Here is a 25,821-nt window from a genome sequence, read left to right on the forward strand (position 1 = left end):
ACTGCACTTGGGAGCCAACTCTACAAAACAGCAAGAGAGAAACCCAGAACAAGAAACAGCTTTGAACAAGTAATAGAGGCAAAGCAGGAAGCCATAGTTAGTTCTTTTCATGCAGGAAATGTGGCATCAGCTAGCCCTGGTAGGGACGTTGAGATGGGATCATGAAGGGCACAGTATGGTATAAAAAACCTCTACAGAATAGAATGGTCAGCGCCATTAGATAGTTAAAATGAGACCTAGGAATTACCCAATGGTCCAGGACTAAAGAGATCCAGCCACATTGTCCCAATATTTGCTTATAGTAAGCTTTAACAAGAATTCTTTCATTTGGTGTGTCGCCTGTTTTAATAAACTTTTTACGCAGCTAAAACTAGTATTATTTCTTGTTTGACAGAGACCCATGTTTGTTGGGCATCCCATCTCTAGTTTGGATGAAGAAACCTGCCTCTAACTGGACTCCACATGCAGTCTAATGAAGAGTTTATAATATTACACACTGCTCAACTATCATCCATGTGGTTACCAACACTTCATGAGAACCCACAAATACATGTGTTGTGATTCAAATTAATTTAAAATGCCAATTTTTAGTCTTTAAGGGAAGTACACAATATTTTTTAAAACAAGAGCGATTTTTATATATACCACATCACACAACTTTCTCCCTAGATTTTAAAGTACTATGTAGATTTCAGGAGCCTTTTGATTCCTGAAGAGCGTAGGAGGTTTTCGGCCAACTGGCACTTGCAAACTCTCTATTCACAGCCAACTGCTGAAATCCACACACACACACAAAAAAAAAAAAAACCCCGAAACCACCACACACATTCAGTTGCTTTTTGGAGGTCAGAACAGCATCAAGCAGGAAGTGAAAGTTTTCAAAATTGTTTTTTAAACCTTTACCTTATTTTCCCTAATAAGTCATCCGTTTCCATGGGAAGAGAGGCAGAAACAGGTTGAACAGCCAGAAGCATGTCAATTTCAGTTGCTGGCTGCTGGTTCCCCAGTTCTGCTCCTGTTTCCATGGCAACTGATATAGCATCAGGGAAAACAAAAGGTAAAGGACAAACAACAGCTAAGGCAGAAAACAACAGTTTGCAAAAATAAATTAAAAAAAAAAAAAAAGATGAGCTGAATACTTTAAAATGTTAATAAGCTTAAATTACAAGATTAGAGGCCTGGTCCTAGAAATCAAACAAGCTGTCCTTGACTTCACTGGGAATATTCCCCTAAGTATGGCTTGATGAATTAAGGCCCCAGTTTACAGGAAAAACCCCTGAGATCTTCAAAGCATGAAGAACTGTCATCAGCCAGTAAGATACTTTTTTCATAATTTCTTACTCACACTTCATAGGTATACATGTGTTTCTGCACACATGCACTTATGTACTCAAGTGACTCCTGCCACCACAATAGTTGAGTACCTCCCAGACATTTAAAGATAGAAACAACAAAAACAACTTCTCCCTCTCTGTTTCTTCCTAGCACATTTGCCATTGGGTTTCCAAATGCAATCTGTTGAGATGAGTTCTGCACTATGCGCTATTCAGTCATAGTTAAATACAAACTATTGAGCAGCTAGCCATTAGCTCAAGACAAATCAACAACTGGCTGCTCGTTGGTTGAAACAAGGTCACTTTAATCATGTCTTTGTCATGTAGAGTATTCCAAGACATGGGACATATCCCCTGCCCAAGCACTATTCTTTACCATTCCCTTCTCTGTGAAGTTCTTGCTCCTCACCTCTCCGGAACTCTTCCAGCAGGTTTGTCTGTCTACACTGAGAATAGGCAGCAGGTGCCTTTACCGTTCAGGTGCACAACAACATCCTTTCTGCTGGATGTCACAGCTGCTCAAGGCCATATTGCACTGGATCCTGTGAAACATCTGAGCATTGAAGGCATTGTCTGCTACTATCTCACTAGGACTCTCTCTGTCAGCTGTCCTATAATTCCTTGTTCTTGGAAAGTATCTTGAGCTCAACCATTACAGCTGGTACCTTTGGGTCTCAGAGAACCCCCAAGATCCTTTCTGACAGCTGCTTTCTGTACTCTCCAGAAAGAGAGAATAAAGGGTCTTTGGTTACATTCAGCTCAATATTACGTGTGCAGTGAGGAGATATCAGATCAGTTTCCCAAGACAACCAAGAATCTGTTACAGGTATTGAAACGTCAAGTGCAGAATGTCAGGACTCAATAACAGAAGGAAGACAATTAAGTTGATGACAGTGAGCAAGAAATTGCTCAGCAGAAGAAGGGGCTTGGGGAAGAAGTGTTACTGCTAGCACCTCTATTACTTCCTAAATAGTAAATTTGGAAGCAAACTCCAGTTTATACTGAAAAATTGCTATTCCTTGGGTTGAGAAAGTGACTGACAATGGGAGGTTACAATGCCCAAAATCCAGGCTCTGAAAGGAACTCATCACCTTGAGACATGATTTTTTTCCCCAGCCTGACACATGATATACATTTAGACAAACTACATTTAACAGTAATACTAACATTCAGTTAATTGAAGACCACTAATAACAAATAGAACAACAACATTACTTTACTTTAGGAATTAAGTTTACATTCATACCAGGCCTGTTGTCCCCTTCAAAAAACAAAAACACTGCAGTGTAAAACAAAGCAAGATGTTGCTTGAGGATACTAGGACTTATTTGGTCTGCTAATTTCAGCAGCTCCATTTTGAGCATGTCAATCAACACACAGATTTAAAAGATCCTCAGAATTTCTTTTCTAGACTTGGACAGGATGAGGAAGTTGTAGAAACAATATTTAACTCTGGGAAAGATACAATACACATACTACCTAATGGTTTCAGTCACAATATACCTGTGACTTACATACTATCATAGAAGGGAAACAGAATTTAAATTTGGAGTTTACAAAATGGTAGTCCAAAATACCAGAGACAGACTGAATACCAACATATTATCAGTAGGGGAAAAGTGCAGTAAGGAACACTAATGAAACAGAGACAGAAGAATGATCATCTGGGTATGACTGCAAACCAAAGATGATTGTTCTTCTCTCTCTCATGGAAGATGATGCATATACATCTTCCCATACTTTGGTGTCCAGCTTCTAATTTCTGCTCCACTTCATTGGAGTGATCTATTACTTTTGCTCCCTGATATGCAGATAGTATAAATATCTCATATCACAGAAAGAGCACAATATTTATGTTAGTATTCAATCTGCCCCTTTTACTAAAATGTTTATAAAACACTAGGGCAAAACTTTCATCCTATGGTTAACAGAAAGTTTGCTGAAGATATCCTTTAAAGTAGAAGTTCTCAACCGGGGTCTGGAGGCTCCTGGGGGCACAAGTAGGTTTCAGGGGGGCCTCCAAAATAAACAAGAGAGCAAAGCCAATGTTAGACTCACAGAAGCCCACGGCAGAAAGCCGAAGCCTGCATCCTGCCATGCGAGGCTGAAGCCAAAGCCCAAGCAACTTCGCTTTGCGGGGCTCCCTGAGGTTTGGGGCCCTGGGCAATTGCCGTGTTTGCTATCCCCTAATGTCGGCCCTGGCTTTTTTTAATCTACTGGATATTTAGAAAAATCGTTGCTGTGGCATAGGTGGGCTGTGAAGTTTTTATTCCATGTGGGGGAGGCCTGAGAAAGAAAAAAGGTTGAGAACCCCAGCTTTAAAGTACATGAAACCTACCTTAGTAGGCAATGGACATAAAAAAATAAAACCCTCACAAATTCAGAAGCCATCAGTCACACAAACAGCCAACTCAAATCAGAAGGCACTTTTCAAAAACCACCTTGGGACCTGTGAATTCTGAAAAATGGTTTGTAAACACTTTCCAAAAAGGCCTACCTATTTTTGGATTCCTTGATAATTTCCCAGCCCACATTTGACTGCTGTTTTGTAACCTCAACTGAAGAGCCACATGACAGTGTCATAAACAAATCCCTTATCAGAAGGCTACTAAATCAAACTCTATAATGGATTCAGTAAATTCATGTTGAAAATGTAATTTCCTTTCTTATGTAAGTGGACATATGGGTGAAATAACCTCAGACACTGTTACAATGGTGTCATGCCGAATATCAGATCTCCTTCCTATTCATGAGGTTTTTGAGCCTTTTGTCCTCAATGGCTTTCATGCTTACTGGTATTTAGCTTGCTAAACAAATGTTCAACAGCCAAAGAATATATTTATTTTAATTATAATAGGAGTTTTGTTGTTGTCAGATAATTTCTCTCCAAGTCCAATACCACCATGTTTGGCACTAGAAGATATCATACATGAATCAATAGGAGTCCTAGGTCACACCCTATATCCCTTCTTACCAAACTAGTGTAGCCTGGCTCCCTCCAGAATAATCCTGTAGTACACCCAAAATGAAAACATCCACAGATAAGCACATGCTTCATGATCTCAGGAAAACAAAAAAGAAAGCATTAATACTTTACCTATTCTTCCTTATTTCAATTAAAGGAAGACTATGTACAATTTATCAGAATGCTACCTGGCAATCTGTCTAATTTTATAATCCAGCAGGACCAACTGTGCATCTGTAGGCTGATCAAATCCCAGTAAAATACAGTCTATAACCTGTTTCAAAATATCAAAAAAAATCAATATATCAAAAATGCTGCTACTTTAAAAATTACTCATTCAATTTTGAAAAACTGAATTCAATCTTCATGCATTAGGACAAGATGCTCTTTATGACCACTACAGTTAATGCTAAAAATTACTGATTGCAACCTACTGGCTCTTTTTTTAGCAAGTCATATAACTTACTACAACTTCCACCTTTTGGGGTTACATTTTCCATGATTGGCCTCCACCAAAACTTTGAGAAAATGGCTCAGCCAGTTTTGAGTGAGAAGAAAATGTGGATGTAGAAGGCAATGGGGTTTCTCTCCATCACATGTATAAGATAAGTTATTGTGCCTTTTAAACAAAAAAAACCAAGAAGTTAACATTTGAAAACTGGGACTGAAATAGCCCTCTTTAAAGAGTAGTGCAAGACTTTTACTGGAGACAACTAGGCTTTAACCAAGTTATGACCATCTGAAAAAATCACATACCAAGTATATGCATAGGTTGGGTTTGCTTTTGGTTGTTCTTTTGGTTACTTGCACTGAGCTTCTTTGGGTGCGCACCCACAGAACACGAAGCTGCACATCCACAGCTAAATTAAGTTAGCAGTCTTTTCACCTATGTTGCTGAAGGTGACCAAAAGAGCAGAAACTGAAGGAAGAGACCAGTGTTCTTCCCTCAGCCTCTGGGGGTCTTGTAAGATGCCTTTGAAACAATCCAGTCCTGATACACTCAATGTATGTAGGAAGGGAAGGCTCGTGCAGCCTCACAAAGACTTTTAGGAGGAAATCCCCCTCAAATGCATTTTATAAACTCAAACAACTTAACACCCCAGGCTGCAGACCTCCTATGGTATGCAGGAGAGGTGCTCCTTCCTAGCTGTCTGCCTCCTAAAATAATTGCATGGGGCATTCTGGTGTCACTCCAGAATATGGATTTCTCATGCCTTGTTTAAAAATTATTTTACAAGTCACCAAAACTACAACAACTACATAAATATAACATTACACTTGAGCACTAAGGAAGTACCAAAAGATATGGTTGTACAAACAACCACATTACAATACAGTCTTTATATAATCACATACCATTTCCCCAAATACATATTATCTTCTGTGACCTAAGACAGATAGTACCACAAGGCTACACTTCAATGCCAGGTCTATGAAAATCATTTATGAGAAGTACACAGTAAACTGTACTTACATTACATATTAAGTGCAACACTGAGTAACAGTGAAAATTTATCGGCATCTATAGGCTACCTATATTAGTAGATTAATTTGTTGCATATTTAACAGCCTCATCTTCTGAACTGTGCCTTATAAAAGCTGTATAGCAGGTTGAATAGTGATGATAGTAGAAGTGCTGATCAATGATTAAAATACATACTTGAACAAGAACAATATTATATATATGTATGTGTATAAAAACTGTCACTAAAAACCACTACTATACCAATGAAGTAAAAGGGAAAAAAAATATTCCAAGATGCTACAATAGCAGCTAACATTACAGGAAGACATTGATGATGTAGTGCTTTCCTTTAGAGCCAGGCTAAAAGGTTATGTTTCTGCAAGTGCATTTTGGATGCTGCTAAGCATTAGCTATAACAAAATGCTCACATCAATCTGTGACATGATTCCTTTCTCCCATTCCAACATTTAATCTACTGTATGAATACATATGTTCACCATTCTAAAGTATTACATGAAAGATAATATTCCACAACTAAAGGCCTAGACATATCAAAATTGTGGGAGTTATATATATTTCAAAATTAGTAAATGTAACAACTGCCTGATGCATCTTCTTCACTCTACCCAACACATCCTGCAAAAAAAAATTTTTTTTTTTTAAGGGTGGGGAAACCAGAAGGGCAAGGAACAAATGCCACCTGGCTACTACAAAAATTACTGAAGACTACACCAATAAACAGATGAAAGATATAGAATTTGCCTGCCTACATCACATATGTCAAAGTGCAATAGTCTACTTTGGTTTAGGAAGGCATTACTCTCCTATTTTCAATGAAGCAGCACAAAATTGTACATATTCTTCTACCCTAAATCTTTTCTTTAGTAGCTTTTGGCAAGTGTATGTATAGCTCTAGCCAAGCACAAGACAGCTCTTGACCCCTTCTAATATGCCAACCAAGGGCTCTACTGATCATTGCACCTCTAGTTCATGTGTCAACTATCTACTGCCCATCCCAACATTTTACAGTCCTGTTCTCTGAGACACTCAAGGTATGGTTGTAGGGAGGGGTACTTTCTCCACCAGTGCTAGGTAATTGCTATATCTTTCTAACAATGTAAAGTAGTCATTATACCAGTAGTTATACAGTAGTCATACTACTTAATCCCTTTGCATGCTATCAACAAAATCCTAAATACTTACACCAGCCAACAGAACTAGAATCTACTGCTATTAATCACACTTTAAAAAAAAACAAAGCCTAAATCTAAAATGGGACTGTTTCTGCTTTATTCCTGATACAGTCCTGTTTCAACGATGACATTATCCTCAACCACACAGTAGCCCTTCAGCATGATCCCTCTTGAAAAGAAGGTAACAGGGTTTGACTCATTGTCTGATGAAGCATCAACAATTGCTACAGCTGAACATTCTATTCCAATTTAACTAAAGACAAAAAGAGGAGAGGGAAACACCCATTTACTTCCTTCCAGACCCGCTTACGGTAGCTTCCTTGCGGGAGCCACAATGACCTCCTATTGTTTCTAACATCCACCAAGAGATTTTAGAAAATAAAACGATTCTCTTTGCATTGGATGCGCTAGGGGATATGCTAGAATGGTTTCTTTTAACACTATAGATATTGTAGAAAATTAATTTACATGCTATTTTTACCACACAGCACTTTTCCCTCTTGCATCCTTAGCCTTCTGAGTCAAATAGGTTTGCACCAAACTGCTACTTCTCCTCACCATGTCTCCTAGTTGCTCCTTCATCACCTCAAAATGAAGCACTTGGAAACTCAGTGGTAACATAAGAACTTATCAGAACTCCCATAGGAAGAATACTACTTAGCACTTCTTATAGGCTTAACCTTTTAAAAAGTGCTGTAACTAATTAACACATTAAACTATCTTCATGTGCAAGACATGCCAGCTTTCAGGATCTCCACTCACCGGGCAAGAATTTATGTGACATGTCTTTTGAGCAGTCTCATCTGCCTGCGACACCAGATCATGAGCTTTTAACTAATTTCATAATGGACCTAAACCTGTGAGATATTGAGCATTCTCTGCTCCCTTTTATTTCAACAGAAGCTTAGAATGCTCAATACCTCAAAGAATTGGGTTCTTCGTTTCCCTCAAAAAAAGTAATCATTTCTCTAGGAGTTCCAGCCACTAGCCATTAAGGCAAGGAAAGATAAGGAAAAGTTGCCAATAGCAATGAAATCCAATAATAGCAGCCACTTTATTCCTGTGCATGGAAAAAAATCGAGACCCTTTACATTTCTAAAACAAAACTTCACATTTACTAACGCAGCCCATATATACCACTGACGGCTGTTATTAATAAGCATATGTTCTGTGACATTACTCTTTTCATGGCTCAAAAATGGATAGGTATGTTTTTTGTAAAGCAATCTCTAACCTGTCTATTAAATTTTGCTTTGTGATACTTCTCAAGATTGTTATAGATCCAAGGTACTAAGTACTATTCAAACAAAATTATTTTTGTTATACATTTTATATTTTTGGAGTTTCCCCCCTTCAAAGCCATGCATGGGCAAAGCGTGAAAATCATGCATTTTAATAACTTTGGTTTTGAAAACTTAACCTTGGCTAAATTTAGCAAAGATTTCTTATTCAAAAGAACACAAGCAATCAAAGGACTACAAAGGTTGCATGATGTATTTTTTAGGCTGCTTTACAAAAACAAGATTTTGCATTTTAGATTTGTGTCACTGCTGATCCTTGCAGTTTATTTCTTCAAACCCCATACTTTATCATTTTATTCAGTATTTAGTTAAAATTAAATATTTAAAATTGAAGTCGTTCTTATGTTGCAAGCGCAGCTAAAATGAAAGTCCTCTCTGGCAGCAGTGACCAGATTTTAAATGCAGGTAGATCAATAAAAAGAAAGGAGCTCAAGCACAATGTCCATGTGTGAGTGGAATGGTTTATAATAGCTTGCAAATGACTATGTGCTTGCTGTAACCAGCTGTTCTTAAATTATGAATATGCAACCAATTCATGTTAAAGCCAAATCCCAGCACTATTTCTAGAGAAATCCCAGTAGTTTTTGCTTGTTCTACATGTGAGCTCTGTTAAGGATACAAATAGCAGTAAGCTTCAGGACAAATAGGACCAAACTATTGGCATTTCATGCACTAGGTCCATTATCACAGCAGGGGATGTCAATCACTGGAACATTCCTATAACAGCTCAGGCAATATGACAATGATCTCTCAGGGGGGAAAAAAAAATCAAAATCTCTACTGCACACTCAAAGTCCCTCTGCCAACCTAATGCATTTTTGCTTCAGCCAATCAGATCGTCAGCCCTGACCTAGAAGACTTGCATCAAGCTTCAAACATTTAAAAACATCAATCATAAAAACAAAGACAGGACATTGAATTATACAGTATTAACCTCCAGGGTTTGCATACAAAGACCTTAGATTTATTTATGTCCCAGCGCGTTAAGAGCTTCAGTACACCGTTCTTTACACCAAACCGGCTGCCAATTTGATGAACCTCTCTGCCCTCAGCAGGAGTGCAGCATCTTTGATTAATGAGTGCATGCTTGTGGAAAAGTGTAAGAACAGAAAACAGGGTAAAAAAAATAAAATAAACCACACAATTATGTCTCTACACATCTGATGGACCAATGCAATAATTATCTTAGAGCTGGATTTCTTTTACAGAGAATGCCTCATTCTTTTTAAATAATATGTATGTTCACTTAAACTCACACTGCAGTTATTTTAGTCTCTTAAAATACTTTTTTATAAAATGCAAATGTTATCTTTCACAAAGCACATTCATCTACTGCAAAAACTGTTAAAATTCATCAGCGTAACAAAGTCACTACTAAATAAGGTCACTACTTCTGACTAAACGTGTGTTTAACAAAGTGCTTTAAATCATCAAGTAAGTAATTAACAATTTTTTTAAAATTTTAAATTCCAATCTAACAGTCTAACAATTCAAAAGCTCAAACCAACTGAACTGGTGTATTTTTCCTCTTTCTAAATATTAATATATAAATATTGATTTAAAATTCCAAATCAAATCAGATACAAAGTATAATTTCTTATTTAATTTTATTAAAGGCACATTTTACACAGAACGTTCAATTTTTCCAAATTTTTAAAATGTTTTATTGTGACTTGCAACACATTAGATGACAATAAGGATGTCTCTACACATCTGATGGACCAATGCAATAATAATAACTAAGTTCTACATATACAGACCCAGGGGAAAACCAGATATGTTTGTCTGATGGAGAGGTGACCACATTACTTTGGACCACCACTTCATTTTAGAAGAATTAGTTTAATTCCTTTTAGACCAAATACATTTTATTAAAAACACACCAAGAATTTTATCCTGCAAATGTTAACAGGCACATTGCTTAGTACTACTAAAAGCAGTCTCACAATGAGACTATTCACAATGGAAAGCACTGCTACACCTGATAGTATTTGCAGGACTGGGCCCAAGCATTCTGACGGTGCCATCACCTTTTTTCTGCATACACCCATCACAGAGGTTAGAAACATCTTTACCTATGGCTCTAAACTACCACGGTTTGACTCATTCCACTCCTTGCCTACATCAAATGCAAAGATAGTCATATGGTCGCCCTTCACATATGGGAAATCATAACACCTGAAGTGTGCAAGGAAGCAGATGACAGGATGGGTTACACATTAAGAGACTAGAATCTCCTTTCTATGAAAATTGGAGGGACAGTGTCAATTTCAGATCTAGAATTGAGGGGGGAGGGGGATTAAGTGTTAGAAATAGTTTCAGAAACTACATCTTCCTGGGAGTTCATTGGCCAATTTCTAAGAGTTAGAAAACAGTTTTGTATTTATTTTTTTTTTAAAATAACTATTTACTCTTTTTTCTATTGCTGTTTGAAAAAAAACCCACACAAACAAAAGATTAAACTAACAAAAGTGCTATCAAATGCACAAAGTAAACAAACTGAATTAAAAAGCGAAAAAACTTTTCCTCTAATCTCTAAACATTAGCAAAAACCTACAGACAGATGTGGGATTTTTACATTGACAGCGTTGCTTTAAACTATCAGTCTTGTTACTTACTAATATTATCAGAAAACTTCACAATTTAAAAATTTTGCTCATAAATTAAAATAAAACCAAAGACACATTTGTAGCAGCGAAAGCTATTCTTTGCTTTCTCTACAATAAAGTTTCAGAGGAAACAGTTGTACATGACTTACAGACTACATTAAAGAAGTGTTTTGATACTGCTCTAAGGAATTCCTTTGGGTAGATCAAAGGCAGTATATGACCCTAAACAAGAAACAACAAGGGGTTTTTTTTTAAATTATCTAGTTATTTCATATTTTAGATTAAAAATGAAAAAAGATGCAATTAGTGAAAATATTCATCATATTTGACACTTTACAGGCTGAACGTAGACTATGAACCCAAACATACAAAGGCTTATGCACATGCTTAACTTTACATATGAGGGTAATCAAAAGTCTCTGCAGGATCAGGGTCAAAGGTTTTCATTTCTGGAGTTACAGACCTGGTAGTTACAGTACTGATTCAGCGTAGTGACGGTGTGAGGCACAAGCAGACTAAGCAATTGCTTAGGACCTCAAGCAGCTCAAGGGGGCCCTCTATTCACTTTTTTAGTATGTGTTGGGGGGCTACGGGGGGGGGGGGGGGGGGGAGCAAAAATATTCCTGCTTAGGGCCCATAATGGGCTAGCACTGCCTCTGATTCAGAGTCAGGTGACCTTCGTTCTGTTCCCAGCACTGCCATTGACTTGCTGTGTTGCCATGGGTAAGTCACTTCACTTCTCTGTATAGGGAAACTAGTAGTTAGCCACCTTTATGAAGCTCTGAAAAGCTTGGGCGAAATATAAGTGCAACTACTAGTGTTTGACGTACCATAGGATTATTTTTCTTATGCAGCGCTTTGGTGACTCATTTGTTGTTTCTGAATGTATGAGCAAAATTAGAAAATGTGTACCTTTTCTAAGTTGATCTTACTAATATAATATTATTGTTTCCATTACTCATCCCTAAAGAGTAAACATAAAAGAACTCCAAACCCCTTAGTACGTACTCACTTAGGTAATGACACTAAAGCAATGCTTCCATTATAACTACAACAGCATTAACAATAGAACAGATCATATGTAAGGAAAAAATATTGGTGCAACTGAAACTTTACAAAAACAGAAACATCATTGCTGCTTATCTTCATGTTTCTTACCCACTTGGGCTTTTTTGGCACAGATTGAGGGGGGCGCAGTTTTAGTTGTCCTCCGTACCTATTTTAGTGTCCTGTATTTTCCCCCATACATTTCTTTAAAGCATACAGTTTACCTGTTACATTGTTTTGTCAGTGTTCAGACTGTTCCATTCTACGTAAGTCTGAAATACACTGTTCTCTCCTCTCATTAAAATTTGTCAGTGTTTTTCTTGACTGCTCTCTAGTAGCATTTAAAAAAGGACACAGACTAGTTGATAAAATTATTTAATATCATCAACCAAAACAAACAATAGTAAGAGGACAAGGAAATCTGAGGGGTTTTCCTTAAATTTTGGGGGGAAACCCTGATGGCCTTAGGCAAGTCATCACGTTGACTTCAATGGCCAACTCACCTGAGTGAAGCAAGAACAATTTGGCCCTTCATCAGGTCTCTGTTATAAAAACCATCTTCAATTTTTTTTAAGGGGAAAAAAAAATACCTATGGGTCATACTATACTATTACTTTTTAAAGCTGAAATCTCTATTAAAATCAATTGAAGGATATGCCCCTAGATTTATTTTTAAAATGGAGGAAAAATAAAATCTGGTTTTGAAGATTTTTGAATATAAATTATTAAAGGCAAATTAAAAACCCTCCAAGGAATCTAGTATACTAAGAATAAATCTTGGTGAAATAATTTCAATTCTGGAAGAGCACTATCGTAGTTTTTTTGTAGTAAGTTTCATTTCTAGTTGATCTAGACTTGGCAAAATAACTTGGATCTCCTAGTGCTGGATATGCCATAAGAATACTGTGAATCTAAAAGCAATCTAGCACTAAACACATTCTTTCACTAATTCAGAGGGATCAGACAGAAAGCACGAACTTTCTTGCAACTGTGATATTCCACATCTTGTGTAGGAACACAAAAGTAGCAACAAAGACATTAACAATTGCAGTTCAAGCTGGGAGTGACTGTTCTGTTTCAATTCAATGACACCACTAATGGCTTCTTAGCAGCTCCATGAAATCAACCAGCTGTCAAGTCGATGCATCAGAAGGAACAGTTACGCACTCCCATAAGAAAAAGCAACACATCAGGATGTTTGGCAAAACATCTGCTCCTTTACACTTCAATTCTATAATAAACACGCAAATAAAGAAATAAGAAAAAAAAGACAACAGAAACTAAAAATTCTAGAGACTTTCATTACTTTCTTATTTGCATTTTAAATAATTTCCTTGCAAAAGAAAAATATATATATCCGTCATGGAGTGTCTTATCCACAAGGTTAGTATTAATGCTTAATGTATTTACAATACTCAACCAGTGTTTACTCCCTGTGTAATACAAAAAAATATTGTTCTTGTTTCTGTTAAGAAATATCCAAGCATCTTACCAGGAAGTGAACATAGAAAACCACCTATTTCCCCAAAAATTACACAACATATTTAGTAAATTGTATCATAAAACAGTGCTCCAAACTAATTTTACCATATGAACTACGACCCTTAACATGAGTTTTCAAATTAATCTTATTTTGTTGAAACAGTCAAGTTTAAGTAACTCAATATACTAGAATTATTTAAATAAATTCATAGCATGAGAATTTAGTGTGGCAATTGTACAGTTTATTATGTCAATACACAGTACTCACAGAAAGCTTATTTACATGTTTCCTTCAAAACTACTAGTTAGTCAATAATAGGAAGAAACTATTAGCTGCTCCTCCAAAGAAGATTTTTTCTTCTAACACATGATTAAAATACCACAAAATGTACATATTTACATATAAATTTATCAATGTTTGATTTTATATGCTATAGTTTTTAAAAGAATCAGTAAGCTAAAAAAAAGCTTCCTGTTTGCCAAACTGGATTTAAAATTACTTGAACACCAAAGATATCCCCCTTAAATACTTAAGATTCCTAACTTCTCGATATATCCAATACAGAAAATTGTTTCAACTACAATTTTCTTTATGCTGTCTGGCTTATTGATTATGCAGCATTGTGACAAAAATGTGCAGTTTACAATAGGTGCGAGAAACATCAAATATACTTAACTACCATTTTCTTAAACTGCTTTATCCTCTGTTGCTCACCATTTATAATCTGCCAAATCTTCTAGGCTTTTGTTGCATGTATAATTTAGAACCATCTGTTCTATGGGCTTTTAACTATTTAAACATTTTCATCTACCTACAATTCACATAACTGGCAGACATTCAATTCATCAAGGCTTTCTAAAGCATTTTTTAAAAGAATATAGTCAGGTAAATATCTGACTTTTGTTAACAAAAAAGCATACTTCCTACCTAAAGACATATTGTTAAATATATCATTCAATTTTGAGTATGTGAGAAAAAAAGAAATCTCTTGATGTACTAAGACCTGTTCCTATTAGTTTCTAAGTTAATGGTAACCAATGTTTTTCTCAATCCTGAAGACAAAGGGAATGCAAATTAAATACAGACAGTTTCATTTTACCTTCTGCATATTTTTATTCACACTAACAAGAACATGAATGTAGGAAACTGAATGGAAAATTAGAATTCTATTTACAGTAGCTATTATTTATGAAGTACTCAGTGTTTCATTAAGTTTTGCCATGTGACCAGGAGAACTTTTATTAGATGAAAAGACTATCATTGACAAGTAAATTAAACAAACACTATATTTTACTGTTTTCCTTTTCACAGTAGCTGATAGAAGAGTTTATAACCAGAGGTAAAGTGATTCAGAATTGTGGCTGTTGGTATTTTTTATTTTATTTTTTTTATTAGCATACTAACAACATTCTGCCAACTGCAGAATACAGCATCTGGAACATAATCCAAAATACATATAATGTCTACAGGTACTTTACAAACAGTTTATTGCATGCATATAATACTGTTAAAACAGTTCTTTTGGAATCTGTCATTTTAAAAACTAACTGAATTTCCCTAACCCCCTTCACCTTCAGCTCTACACTGCTTCAGAGAAGATTCTGGACCAAGTTGTCTCATGTAAATTCACATGAGATAACTATTTGCTGTAAATACAAATAATGCTAACCCACAAATGAAATATTATTTCATATAACATCTTTTAAATAGTGAAATATATATTTATATCTGAAATAGTACAAAGCCAGAACACAAAACTGAGAGTAATTCAAAAGAATAGATATTTCTCCACCTGTTACAAAAATGCCAGAAAAGGAGCGCATAGTTTTAAGAACTATATGCATTCTAGCAGGATAAACTACACATCTCTCACTTTAAAGTGCAGCTCACAACACGTTAGATCAGAAATCCCATGGGGGAAAAAAACCACACACACACACACACACACACACTTGGAAAAATTCCCCTTAAACTTTACATGACGTCACTGTCTGTCCCTGTTACATTTCCTAAACTTTGAGCCTTATCCAGCAGGACTTTCAAGATTTCCACCTACCCACCCACCCACCCCTTAAAGAGAGAGATAGACTTGGGAATAAAAATTTGCCCAAGATGGCGAAAGCCTTGTTGTTTAGAGGGCAGAAAAATGGAGGATATTGTAATATACACAAAGGGATAAATTTCAACAACTCGACCAAGGGCTGCAGCTGCTTCTCTCTCTTTATAAGGAAGCAACACACACAAAAGATAAAGGGAGAGAGAAAGAGAAGAAAGCAGCAAAGCCCTCAGCACAGGCAGACTGTCTCCCTGGTCTCTCCCAAGCCCACTCCACTCGCCCGCCGCCCTTTTCAACGCCCAAAGCGGAGTTTGGAGCAACTCTACAATGCCACATTTTGAAATAAAAGGATATAAAAGAGTCCGGGGGGAAGGGGGAGGGGGAGTTTGCCGCTGCGAGCTCAGCGGGAGACAGAGACACGGCTGTATTGAACCGGGCGGGCTCCTCTTACCTTGTGCACACTGCGAGCTCCCGGGGGCCCCCTCGCTGCACGCTACGTACCCCGCTGGGCAGCGGCAGGGGAGGCCGAGGGGAAGCAATTGCCCCTACGGCTGCAGCTGGCTGACATGCCCAGAGCTGCGGCAGCCGGAGTGAGCCGGGCAGAGCGCAGAGACACAAAGAGGCGCTCCCAGCCCCGGCGGCGGCGGCGGAGCCGGGCAGCCAGTCCCAGGGACACACACTTGAAGCCATGAATAAAGTTTAAACTCGCTTGGGACACGGACCGCGCTCCCCTCCCCCCGGACTCGCACAGTAACAGCCTCTCTCCCCTCCTCCCCACCCCCCCAAACCCGAGTGGACAAGGTCAGCCCCTTTCCGATGGGACACACAACCCCAAAGGCACAACCAACCCACCGCAACAAAGGGATGATACAAACCAGCGGCTGCAGAACACCGAAACCTCAACTCCGATAGCAGCTTTGCCCATCCGAGCACGATCTCCCCGTCCCTCCTTCCTCGTCCTGAAATCTGGCAAATATTTCACATTTCCACCTTAACAGAAAATCCCTCCCTCCCATCCGGGGAGAGCAGGCAGAGGGATTTTAACTCACCTTTCTAGTTTGGAAGAGATCTCCCCTTTCTGGGGTTGCTGAAGATTAGGATGGGGGGGTGTGTGGGTGTGTGTGTGTCAGGAACGTTTCCCTGTCCAACACCCTCAAGAAGAGTGTAAAGAAACACCAAGGAGGGGTGGGGAAATTTGGGAGAGTGTAACCCTCTCTGGGTGTATCTGTTTCTCTGTCTGTCTCTCGCTGTCTCTCCCTGGTTAGTTCCTTACAGCGGCAGCGGATTGAAGCAGATTCTCTTCTCAAGGTTTATTCAGCTTCAGTTCCAGGCAAAGCCTTCATGAACCAAAAGTGACGTCAACCAACAAGGCTCTTCTCTCTTCAACAATGAAAGTTGCTGTTAACAAGGGGGGAAAAGAGAGAGAATTGTTTATCTCATTTCAGCCCTAGTAATAAATGACCTATCAGCAACGAAAAGGAGCAAGGAAAAGAGTTGCATTTCTGTTCCCCAAGTGCACACTCTCTCTCACACATACTCTGTCCAGTATTCGCCGGACTAGGAAAAGTTATCGAAAAGTTTAAGTCTTATAAAAGGGAAAAACATCATAAATCCACATTCGGTGATTATTAAATAATTAATGAATAGATTGGGAGGGAAATGCATTAGTCCTTCATAGCTGTCTAAAGTAGTTCTTAAATTTATGTTCAGGTTAAAGATTAAAATGCATCTAATTTATAATTACAAGAAAGATTTTATGGGGAGCAAATGATAGCCTGCTACCAAAAAAAAAAACCAAGAAACCCACAAAATCAGACATTTTTTGAACCAGCCTAGTACATCAGCGAGTCATGCTAGATGTAATGCACAAGTCTTATGATGATATGACAGGAACAAAGTGAAATGCAAACAAATCCAAGTAAAACAGACAAACAGGATCAGAAACTGCACGGTGTTTTAACATGGGTGTGTTAAAATAGTTCAACTGTTACTGTGGATATTTTAAAAAATACTTTCCAGAATGTCTATAAAATATGAGCATTTTATTTTGACTAATGGAGACGCTGGTTGGTTAAAACAATTGAATTAATAGGTTATTTTGTGAAAGAAGAGCAAAAACTGGCCCCTCCCTACTCTAACCCTTTAAATTATACACGTGGTTTCTCTCTCTCTCTCTCTCTCTTTTTGTCAAAAAAAAAAAAAAAAAAAAAGTCAAGCTAGGCCAGCGTTAAAGTGTACTAAAAACCAAAGCACTGCTGCCTATGAACTATAAAAATAAAGATTTAAAGCTATATTAAAATATAATCAAGAACTTACTTCAAGAAATGTAAAGTTATTTCATTATGTCTCTTACAAAACATTTTCTTGCATTCTGAAAATGTAATATTGAACTTGCTCACCTTATTTAGCACTGTATAGAATTTAAAATTTTATTTTCAAGCTACAACTAAACAAAGCTGATCTCAACATGAAATAATATGTATATTTAGAGAGATGCCATTGTTTTGTGTTTCCCCTTCAGCCACTGGCTGTGATTTTAATTGTGCTGGAGGATCTTCATTAGTATTAACACATGGGGAGATTTCACAAAGCTGCTTCATTAGGGGAAAAAAAAAAAAAGCTTGGCAGACTAGGTCTTTTTGCATGCAATGAGAATGTCAGCCTTACCTCGGTCATTTGTAACATAATAAGTGCAAGCACAGTGATTGCAATGCAGGAACACTGGGGGAGGGGCAAAAATACTGCCTGTCTAACAGGAATATGTGAAAAGAAAGCTTCTCATTACACAGTAAAATGTATGCTAAAAATTAGTGAAGATGATGTCTCAAGAGACTGATGCTAAATAAATTAATGTGCTGATATGTTTTTAATTATTATTTTTGTACTAGTTTATTTCATTCCCCAGATTCACATCCAGCAGCAAAGCTTTCCTACCATTTATTGATTTTTTCACTGCCACATTCCCGGAATACAGATTTTAATCATTTCACTACACGACACTCAGTAATTTCATTAAAAACTGGAACCTTCCATCACCAGAAAAGCATTTAATTTCAATGACACACAATTTCTCTTAGCAGCAAACTGTCTCAACAGTAAAAGCTGGCCTAAGGTTCAAATGCATAATTTAATCCTGAGTTCTTCATGCTCTGCATTCCTTTGAAGCTATAATTTGACTAACTACCTAATAACTGTAATAAGGACAATGATTTCCTTATAATATGTTATTAACCCATATTTAATTAACTCAGAGGCCAAGCTCTGTACATGTTTGATTGGGTCAGTACTTCTCTAACCTCAAAATTTACTAATAATGTTCTTGAAAAAAAATGTGGGATAAGAATATAAGTATGGAAATAATAAAATAGATATTTTCCTCAGAATGTTATGCATCAAAAGCTCATACATTTTCTAACACAACGGTATTGTGCTTAAGAGATAATAGGATTTTAAAATACGTAGAAATAAACAATGGATTTAGATAATTCACTATACAAAGCATTGGTTGTTATGCAGATATATTAAATATCTCTGCCTTTAATATTTAAAAGAAATCCTTATATTAATTATTACTAGCACTATTGTAAAGAACAGACAATTTATTTAAAATGGTTAGTAAGCCAAACCAACCCATGTTCTCAAGATAAATAAAAAAGTTATTCTGTTATATACTCTATTTAGTTTTCTATAGTGCCCATCATCACTATAGAATTGAAGCACTTAAAATACAAAATCAAAATAAAGTTTAGAGAAGTATTCTAATTTAAGCCACTAGGAATGCATTTTGTTGTTGAAAATTTAAACACTACACTTCTCACTGGAAAGCTAAGTATTGATTTTGGCTTCATTTGGCAATTGAAAATATTATTGAATTTGTAGATAGCACTTTGTATTCTAGAGTAAAATGTGTTTCATAAAGAAACAATGACCCTGGCACCTGATTGTAAGAATAGCCACAAAGAAATCAGTTTTACTAGTGCAAACTTAACTACGTTCATAAATGTATTAAAATTCTTTTGTTTTAATATGCTTATTCAACAGAAGCTGTTGTTTCAGGATCCTATTGATGCATTTAAAGTGATTAACTATTACATCAAAAAGGTTCACAGCTTCAAATTTTGGCTGGCTTCTCCTAGGCAGTATTAAAGTTGTAGTCCTTGATAAAAAAATATGCAAATTAAAACTGCAGCATGTATACAATAAAAATAGGACTCTTGTTTCTTCATATGTTTGATTAACTAATTTTAAAAATGCAGGAGCCTGGACATTCTAGGTTTCCAATGTAAGTGCTCCTTAAATAAAACCAGCACAATATCTCACCCTTTGCCTCTCCTACTACTCATTATTTTGATCGTAAAGAATTCTTTAGATAATTCCACCCCCAAATTTATGCAATATGCAGAAGTGTCACAAACTGCATGGAAGATGACCTAGGGGGAAAAAAAGAAATAGAGCAAAGTAAGACCCCAGGCCTGCAAACACTTACACATATGTACTTTACACATGTGAGTAATCCTATTGAAGTCAATAAGTCTGTTAACGTGCTGAAAGTTAAGTGCATGAATAAATATTTGAAGGATCAGAGTTATATACTTCAATAGGGTCTACTCACATTAGTAGACTTATAACCATACTTAAGCATCTGCTGGAATGGGACTTTAGGCCCTGATCCCACAATAAACTCTGCATGGGCAGACCCTTGTGCCCCCATAGAGCTTGCACTAAACTTAATGGTTTCAATGGAGCTCTGTGTCAGCGTAGTGGTCTGCCCACACAGAATTTATTACATAGGTCAGGGCCTAATATTGTACATTTTTGATAGCAGTTGGCCTACTTGTAATGTTAACAGAGGTGTTTGCAAAGCATATATGTTTATTACCATAAAGAGAGAGTCCAATATATTTGCCACACGAGAAACAAGAAACTTTCAGCAAGATTGATATTAGTGTTCATGCCACTGATAAGGGATAGATGCATAAGCATGAAAATGCATGCTACTAATAAAAAAAAGCATGGAGGTTGATTTAATAAAAAACTAAATATTTCATTCAATTATGATGTACAGTCTATGCTTTAAAACATAATGTTTAAAAGTAATAGCACAGTAGAAACCAGTTAAAAGCATAACCTTCGTGCTCAGAAAATTTACTCTGGGTTTAAGAGGTTTATTCTTATCATAGATACTTGTTGGCACAGCAGAGCTTATGCTATCACTCTCTAAGGGCTATTTATACAGTTTAATGTGTCTAAGTAATACTGGCTTTATGCTGTTACACCCCTATTTTATGATGTCATCCTAGAGTAGTCATATGAATGAAGATCTACTGCATCTCACTATAATCAAAGAGTTTAGAAGAACACAAAGCCAGGGAATTTTTTAAAAATACAATGCAGTTTATATATAGTATAAAGCAACTTTAATGGCTTTGCAGCTAGACTAATCTGTTGATCATTATTTGTGAGTTGCTTGCTCCGAGGAATTCTGATTTCGCTGTTAGGGTTCAATCTGTTGCAGACTCTCTTCTGAAGCAAGTGATGTAGGAGCGCAGAGGGTAACAGAATCCCAGATGAATGGCCCTAATAGCTTATGGGTACCCTGAGCTGCCACGTGGAAGGATAGGACCAAGTGCCAAGACAGGAATCCCCAAAGAATCAGAAGCAATCTGGACTGAAACGTCATGTATAGGGTCAAAGCCTAGAAAGATTGCCCCCCAAAATGGTATCTGCAGTGTCCTAGCTTACTGGGAGCCTCAAGAATTAACATACTAAAGATATGTTTAAACTTCCAACCCCGGGTAGACATATTCTTGGTAGCTTGGCTTGAGCTAGCATGCTAAAAATAGCAGTGTGGATATTTAAGACTCCAGGGGAGACCCAGGCTAGCCACCTAAGCTCAGATCCCGGGGGAGTTTGGGCTGGAGAGATCAGGCTGCCACCCGATCATCAATGTCCACGTGGCTATCTTTAGTGCTTTAACTCAGGCTGAATTAGCACGAGTTTGTCTATCAGCACTGGGAGGCTCACTCCCAGCTGCAGTATAGACATACCCTGAATGGCTTCACCATAACTTGCAAGGAATAAGACTATGGTGACGGGTGCAATTCTCAGCTGTGCTGAGATCACGAGCATGGCTGAGAAGGGAAGGGAGACAAAACGTAGCTGTAAATCATATTTATGCTTCTCTGATCCTGTGCTGGCTGGGCAACCATGCCAACTCCTACTATAACACAGAGCAGTTCCTCCAAGCATTCTGCCAGCCACGTTTCAGCAGAATGCATTGTGCTCCAGCCTTGCATTCTTGGCCCCCCATCACAATTCCTCTCCCATCTTGAAACTCTCTGACATGACTGGGAGTTGGGGAGTCAGAAAGGGCTGGCATAAAATCTGCCATGCCAGCTTCACACTAGCCCACAATTCCACCATATTGAGAGAATCCTCATCAGACCCTTCAGGGCTCAGTTAAGATCCCTTTGCACTGATCTAGCAATACAAAGGGACCTTAGCAGGGGCCAAGGATCTGGCCCTAAGATGTAGTATTACAATAACTAGCAGGTTTACTGTGTATTAATCAGCACTACACCAAACAAGCAGTTGCACAGCACTAACTAACCCCCACCTACCACAAGTTCTGTTTCAGATTGCTCTGGGAAACCTGGACGGATTCTTTGGGATGGTCTCTTTCTCTGCTGTTCCAGTATGCTTATCAGTAATGTGAAGATGATATCTCTGGGGCATTGGAGAGGCTACAACAGCAGGACCAAACTACTTTCTACTACAACTAACTCTGGAATAGCACAACAGAGTCTTTTCTCGCTATCAGTGCATGCATGCATGCACGCACACACAAAACTTTGGTACAATTTTTATCATGAATATTTATTTTTATTGAGCTATTTCTGCTCCTTATTTGTTTTTCAAAAGTCTACATATATAATATATAAAATGGTTTTGTGTCAGTACTATTGCTCTTCCAAAAATAAAACAAATAAATAAGAGCAGAAAAAATATAATCCTTCTACCAAACAATAAATATTAAAATAGGCCTGTGATGGGGTCTATCAGGCCTTCTCTGTCTCCTGCTGGAGGCATCAGTGACCTGATACTCCCCACCCAAGGAAAATCCACTGAGATGGGGCAACCAACAAGTCAATTCTCCAGAGGCCTAAAAGGTCCAGAAGGAAATAGCGACCAATCAAGAACCATAAGACCAGGTGAGAAGGCTTGCCGGTTTTTTTCTCTAGTCTCAGGTAGAGCTGGGTGTGGTGTTTAGATGTTGCTTGTAATTATTAGAATTGGGAGCACTGGCTGTTGGGAGTCTGAAAGAACAGGAAGGAGGGGGGAGGAGTTGAAGAGGCTGAGGGAGAGCTACTGAGGGAGCAGCAGCAGCTTGGAAAAGAGGTTTCCATTTTAAAAAATAAAGTCCTGTTGAAGTTTGTTAGTACCTTGCCTGGCTACTACAATATTTTGGTGACAAGGATGGATCTTCTGCCTCTGAACCCACCTGCACCCTTTCTACAAAGCCGTGGTGAGCCTCCAATTGCTTTTACTGTCTGGATCCATATCTTTGAGACTTATCTGCTTGCAATCAGTGCTACAGAGATTTCTGAAGTAAGAAAGCGTGCTCTGCTAATCCACTGCCTTGGAGCAGAAGGGCAGCATATATTTTACACTTTTCCCCTTGCAGACAATAAATATGAGACTGCACTCACTGCATTAAAGAACTTTTTTGTACCAAAAGTGAACGTAGTAGCTAATCACTACAGATTTCACCAACGTGAGCGGAAACCAGGGGAGACTATAATGCAGTATATTGCTTCCCTGAGGAGTCTGATTGCAATTTATGACTTTGGGAATATGGCAAATGAGATTATTAGAGACCAGCTTATTGAGAAAACAACCATGCTTCGTGTAAGAGAACGTTTACTTCTAGAACCACAATTTACACTAGAAAAAGCAATAACCATTGCTATCGAGATTGAGTCAGCTACAGCTGAAGCCAAAATAATGAGCATGAATACAAGAGGCACAGTCCAGGCTGTGACTCCTTTGCAGAAAAGTTCACTATCGCTGCAGACAAACAATTACAAAAGGAAAACTAATGAAAAACCACCAAATCAGCAAATTCAAAATGCAGTAAAAGCATGCTTTCGCTGTGGATCCCCACAACACCTTGCAAGCTACACAGGATGTCCGGCAAAAGTAGCTCAGTGCAATCATTGCAAAAAGATTGGGCATTTTGCTAAAGTATATCACAGCAGCCAGTTCAATCAACAGGTGCATGCAGTCACAATAACAGATGCTACTGTGCTGACGTGGACAAAATCACTACTGCACATATTCCAGAACAAATAAAGTGCACGGTAAACGTTTCCACCGTACCCTCAGGCAAATCACACTCTATTCAGTTAAGGTTGGACACTGGCTCAGCAGTATCTATACTACCTGATTCCATCTATTTGCATTACTTTAGAGATGTGCCTCTTACTGAACCCAAGCTTCATTTGGTGTGCTATTTGAAAAACCATATTCCAGTACATGGCTGCCTGCCAGCAATAGTTACATTAGGTGATTGCTGTGTAACTGCAGAGTTCTACATTGTCCACAAAGGCACTCCTATCCTTGGCAGAGAGTTATTGGCTGCTTTAAATCTCAGGGTAGTTAATGGATGAATTGATCTTCCTCAGCAAAGCACTCTTGTGGTACACACACCAGTTTCAGCTGGGACCCAACACCAGGTTGAGGAGAAACTCAGCTGTGCTTATGGGTTTCTGCATAAAGTTAAAATGCGGAATAATGTGATGCCTGTATGACAGAAATTACAGCTCTTACCATTTTCAGTCAGGGAAGCTGTTTCAGAGGAACTTAGAAAACTTGTTCAAAGAGGACATTATTGAAGAGATTAACTCCTCGGAATGGGTTTCACCTATAGTAGTAACGCAGAAGAAGGGTGGAGGCATTCGCCTTTGTGTGGACTTAAGGGAGCCAAATAAAGCTATTGTGATTGACAGCCATCCTCTTCCTCACATAGAAGAAGTATTTGCAGAACTCCGTGGAGCAAAGATGTTTTCTACTCTGGATCTGCAGAGCGCATACCACCGGGTTATGTTGCATGAAGATAGCAGAGACCTCACAGCATTTATTACACATGAGGGAATATTCCGTTTTAAACATGTTCCATACGGTCTTGCATCAGCCCCAAGTGTCTTCCAAAAAATGATGTCATTGATTTTGAAGAATCAACATGGAGTTCAGTGCTATTTGGATGATATTATTGTGTTTGGAAATACTTTGGAGGAGCATGACAATTACCTGCAGTCTGTACTAAATTGCATCAGCAAAGCAGGCCTCAAGCTCAATAGGTCCATATGCAAATTTAGACAAACTGAACTCTCCTTTCTGGGGCATACAATTTCACAGGCTGAACTAAAACCTGATCTGGCTCATATCCTGGCAATGTCAAATGCTCCTCCTCCAACAGATTTGCAAACCTTACGTTCCTTCTTGGGTCTTACCTCCTGGTATGCAAAATTCGTTCCCAATTATGCTTCTGTCATTGAACCATTACAAGAATTACTACGGGGAAGTTCAACCTTAGTGTGGATAATGGATGCACAAGCTAGTTTCGAAACGGTGAAAGACTTGATTGTACATAGTCCAGTACTTGCACTATTCCGTCCTGCATTGCCCACAATTGTAACTACAGATGCTTCTGATTATGGACTTGGGGCTGTCCTCACACAACTTAATGAGGACAACACAGAGAGGACTGTTGCATTTGCTTCAAGGACACTAAATAATGCTGAGAGAAAATATTCTACAGTCGAAAAAGAAGCACTTGCTTGTGTCTGGGCTACTGAAAAATGGAGCACTCACCTGTGGGGCCGAACGTTCAAGTTGTGCACAGACCACTGCCCTTTGACAGCGTTGCTCATCACAAAAGGACAGGGAAGAGCAGGATATTGTATTGCTAGATGGTCTGCAAGACTACTCTCTTTCAATTATGAACTGGAATATAAGCCTGGCAACCAAAATGTAGTAGCTGATTGCCCTTCTCGCCTGCCTTTGCCTTCACCAGATGGTCCACCGGAGGATGAGGATGTAGTAGTTGCGCTTATTACAAGTACTCTCACTGCAGTTACAAAGGAACAATTTCAAGCTGCTTGTTCAGCATGTCCAATTCAACAAAAACTATGGGAATTTCTGACATAGATGGCCCAGTAACCCTAAAAACCTTGACCCAGTTTTGCTGCCTTATTTTATAGTTCGGGATGAACTTTCTTTGCTTGATGGCTGTGTGCTACGAGGTACACACCGGCTACTTGTGCCCGAAGAATTACAGTCAAAACTCATATATCTGGCACATGATAC

At 38.1% G+C, this 25,821-nt stretch overlaps 1 protein-coding gene across 14 annotated transcripts in view; it reads right to left on the reverse strand.

Annotated features, from left to right (window-relative positions):
* Window positions 1-16,970, reverse strand: part of BAZ2B (bromodomain adjacent to zinc finger domain 2B) — a 277,531-nt gene extending 260,561 nt beyond the window's left edge. For 3 of the 14 annotated variants that reach the window (XM_043524920.1, XM_043524913.1, XM_043524906.1), the window contains exon 1: window positions 16,329-16,387. The gene's annotated coding sequence lies outside the window, so the exon portion shown is untranslated. Of the gene's footprint in view, window positions 1-15,904; window positions 16,150-16,328; window positions 16,423-16,502 lie in introns of those variants that run through there. The other 11 variants (XM_037913210.2, XM_043524903.1, XM_037913211.2 and 8 more) reach the window with 9 other exon arrangements.
* Window positions 16,971-25,821: the final 8,851 nt, after the last annotated feature.

This window comes from Chelonia mydas, chromosome 11 (genome assembly GCF_015237465.2).
Source record: "Chelonia mydas isolate rCheMyd1 chromosome 11, rCheMyd1.pri.v2, whole genome shotgun sequence".
NCBI lineage: Eukaryota > Metazoa > Chordata > Testudines > Cheloniidae > Chelonia > Chelonia mydas.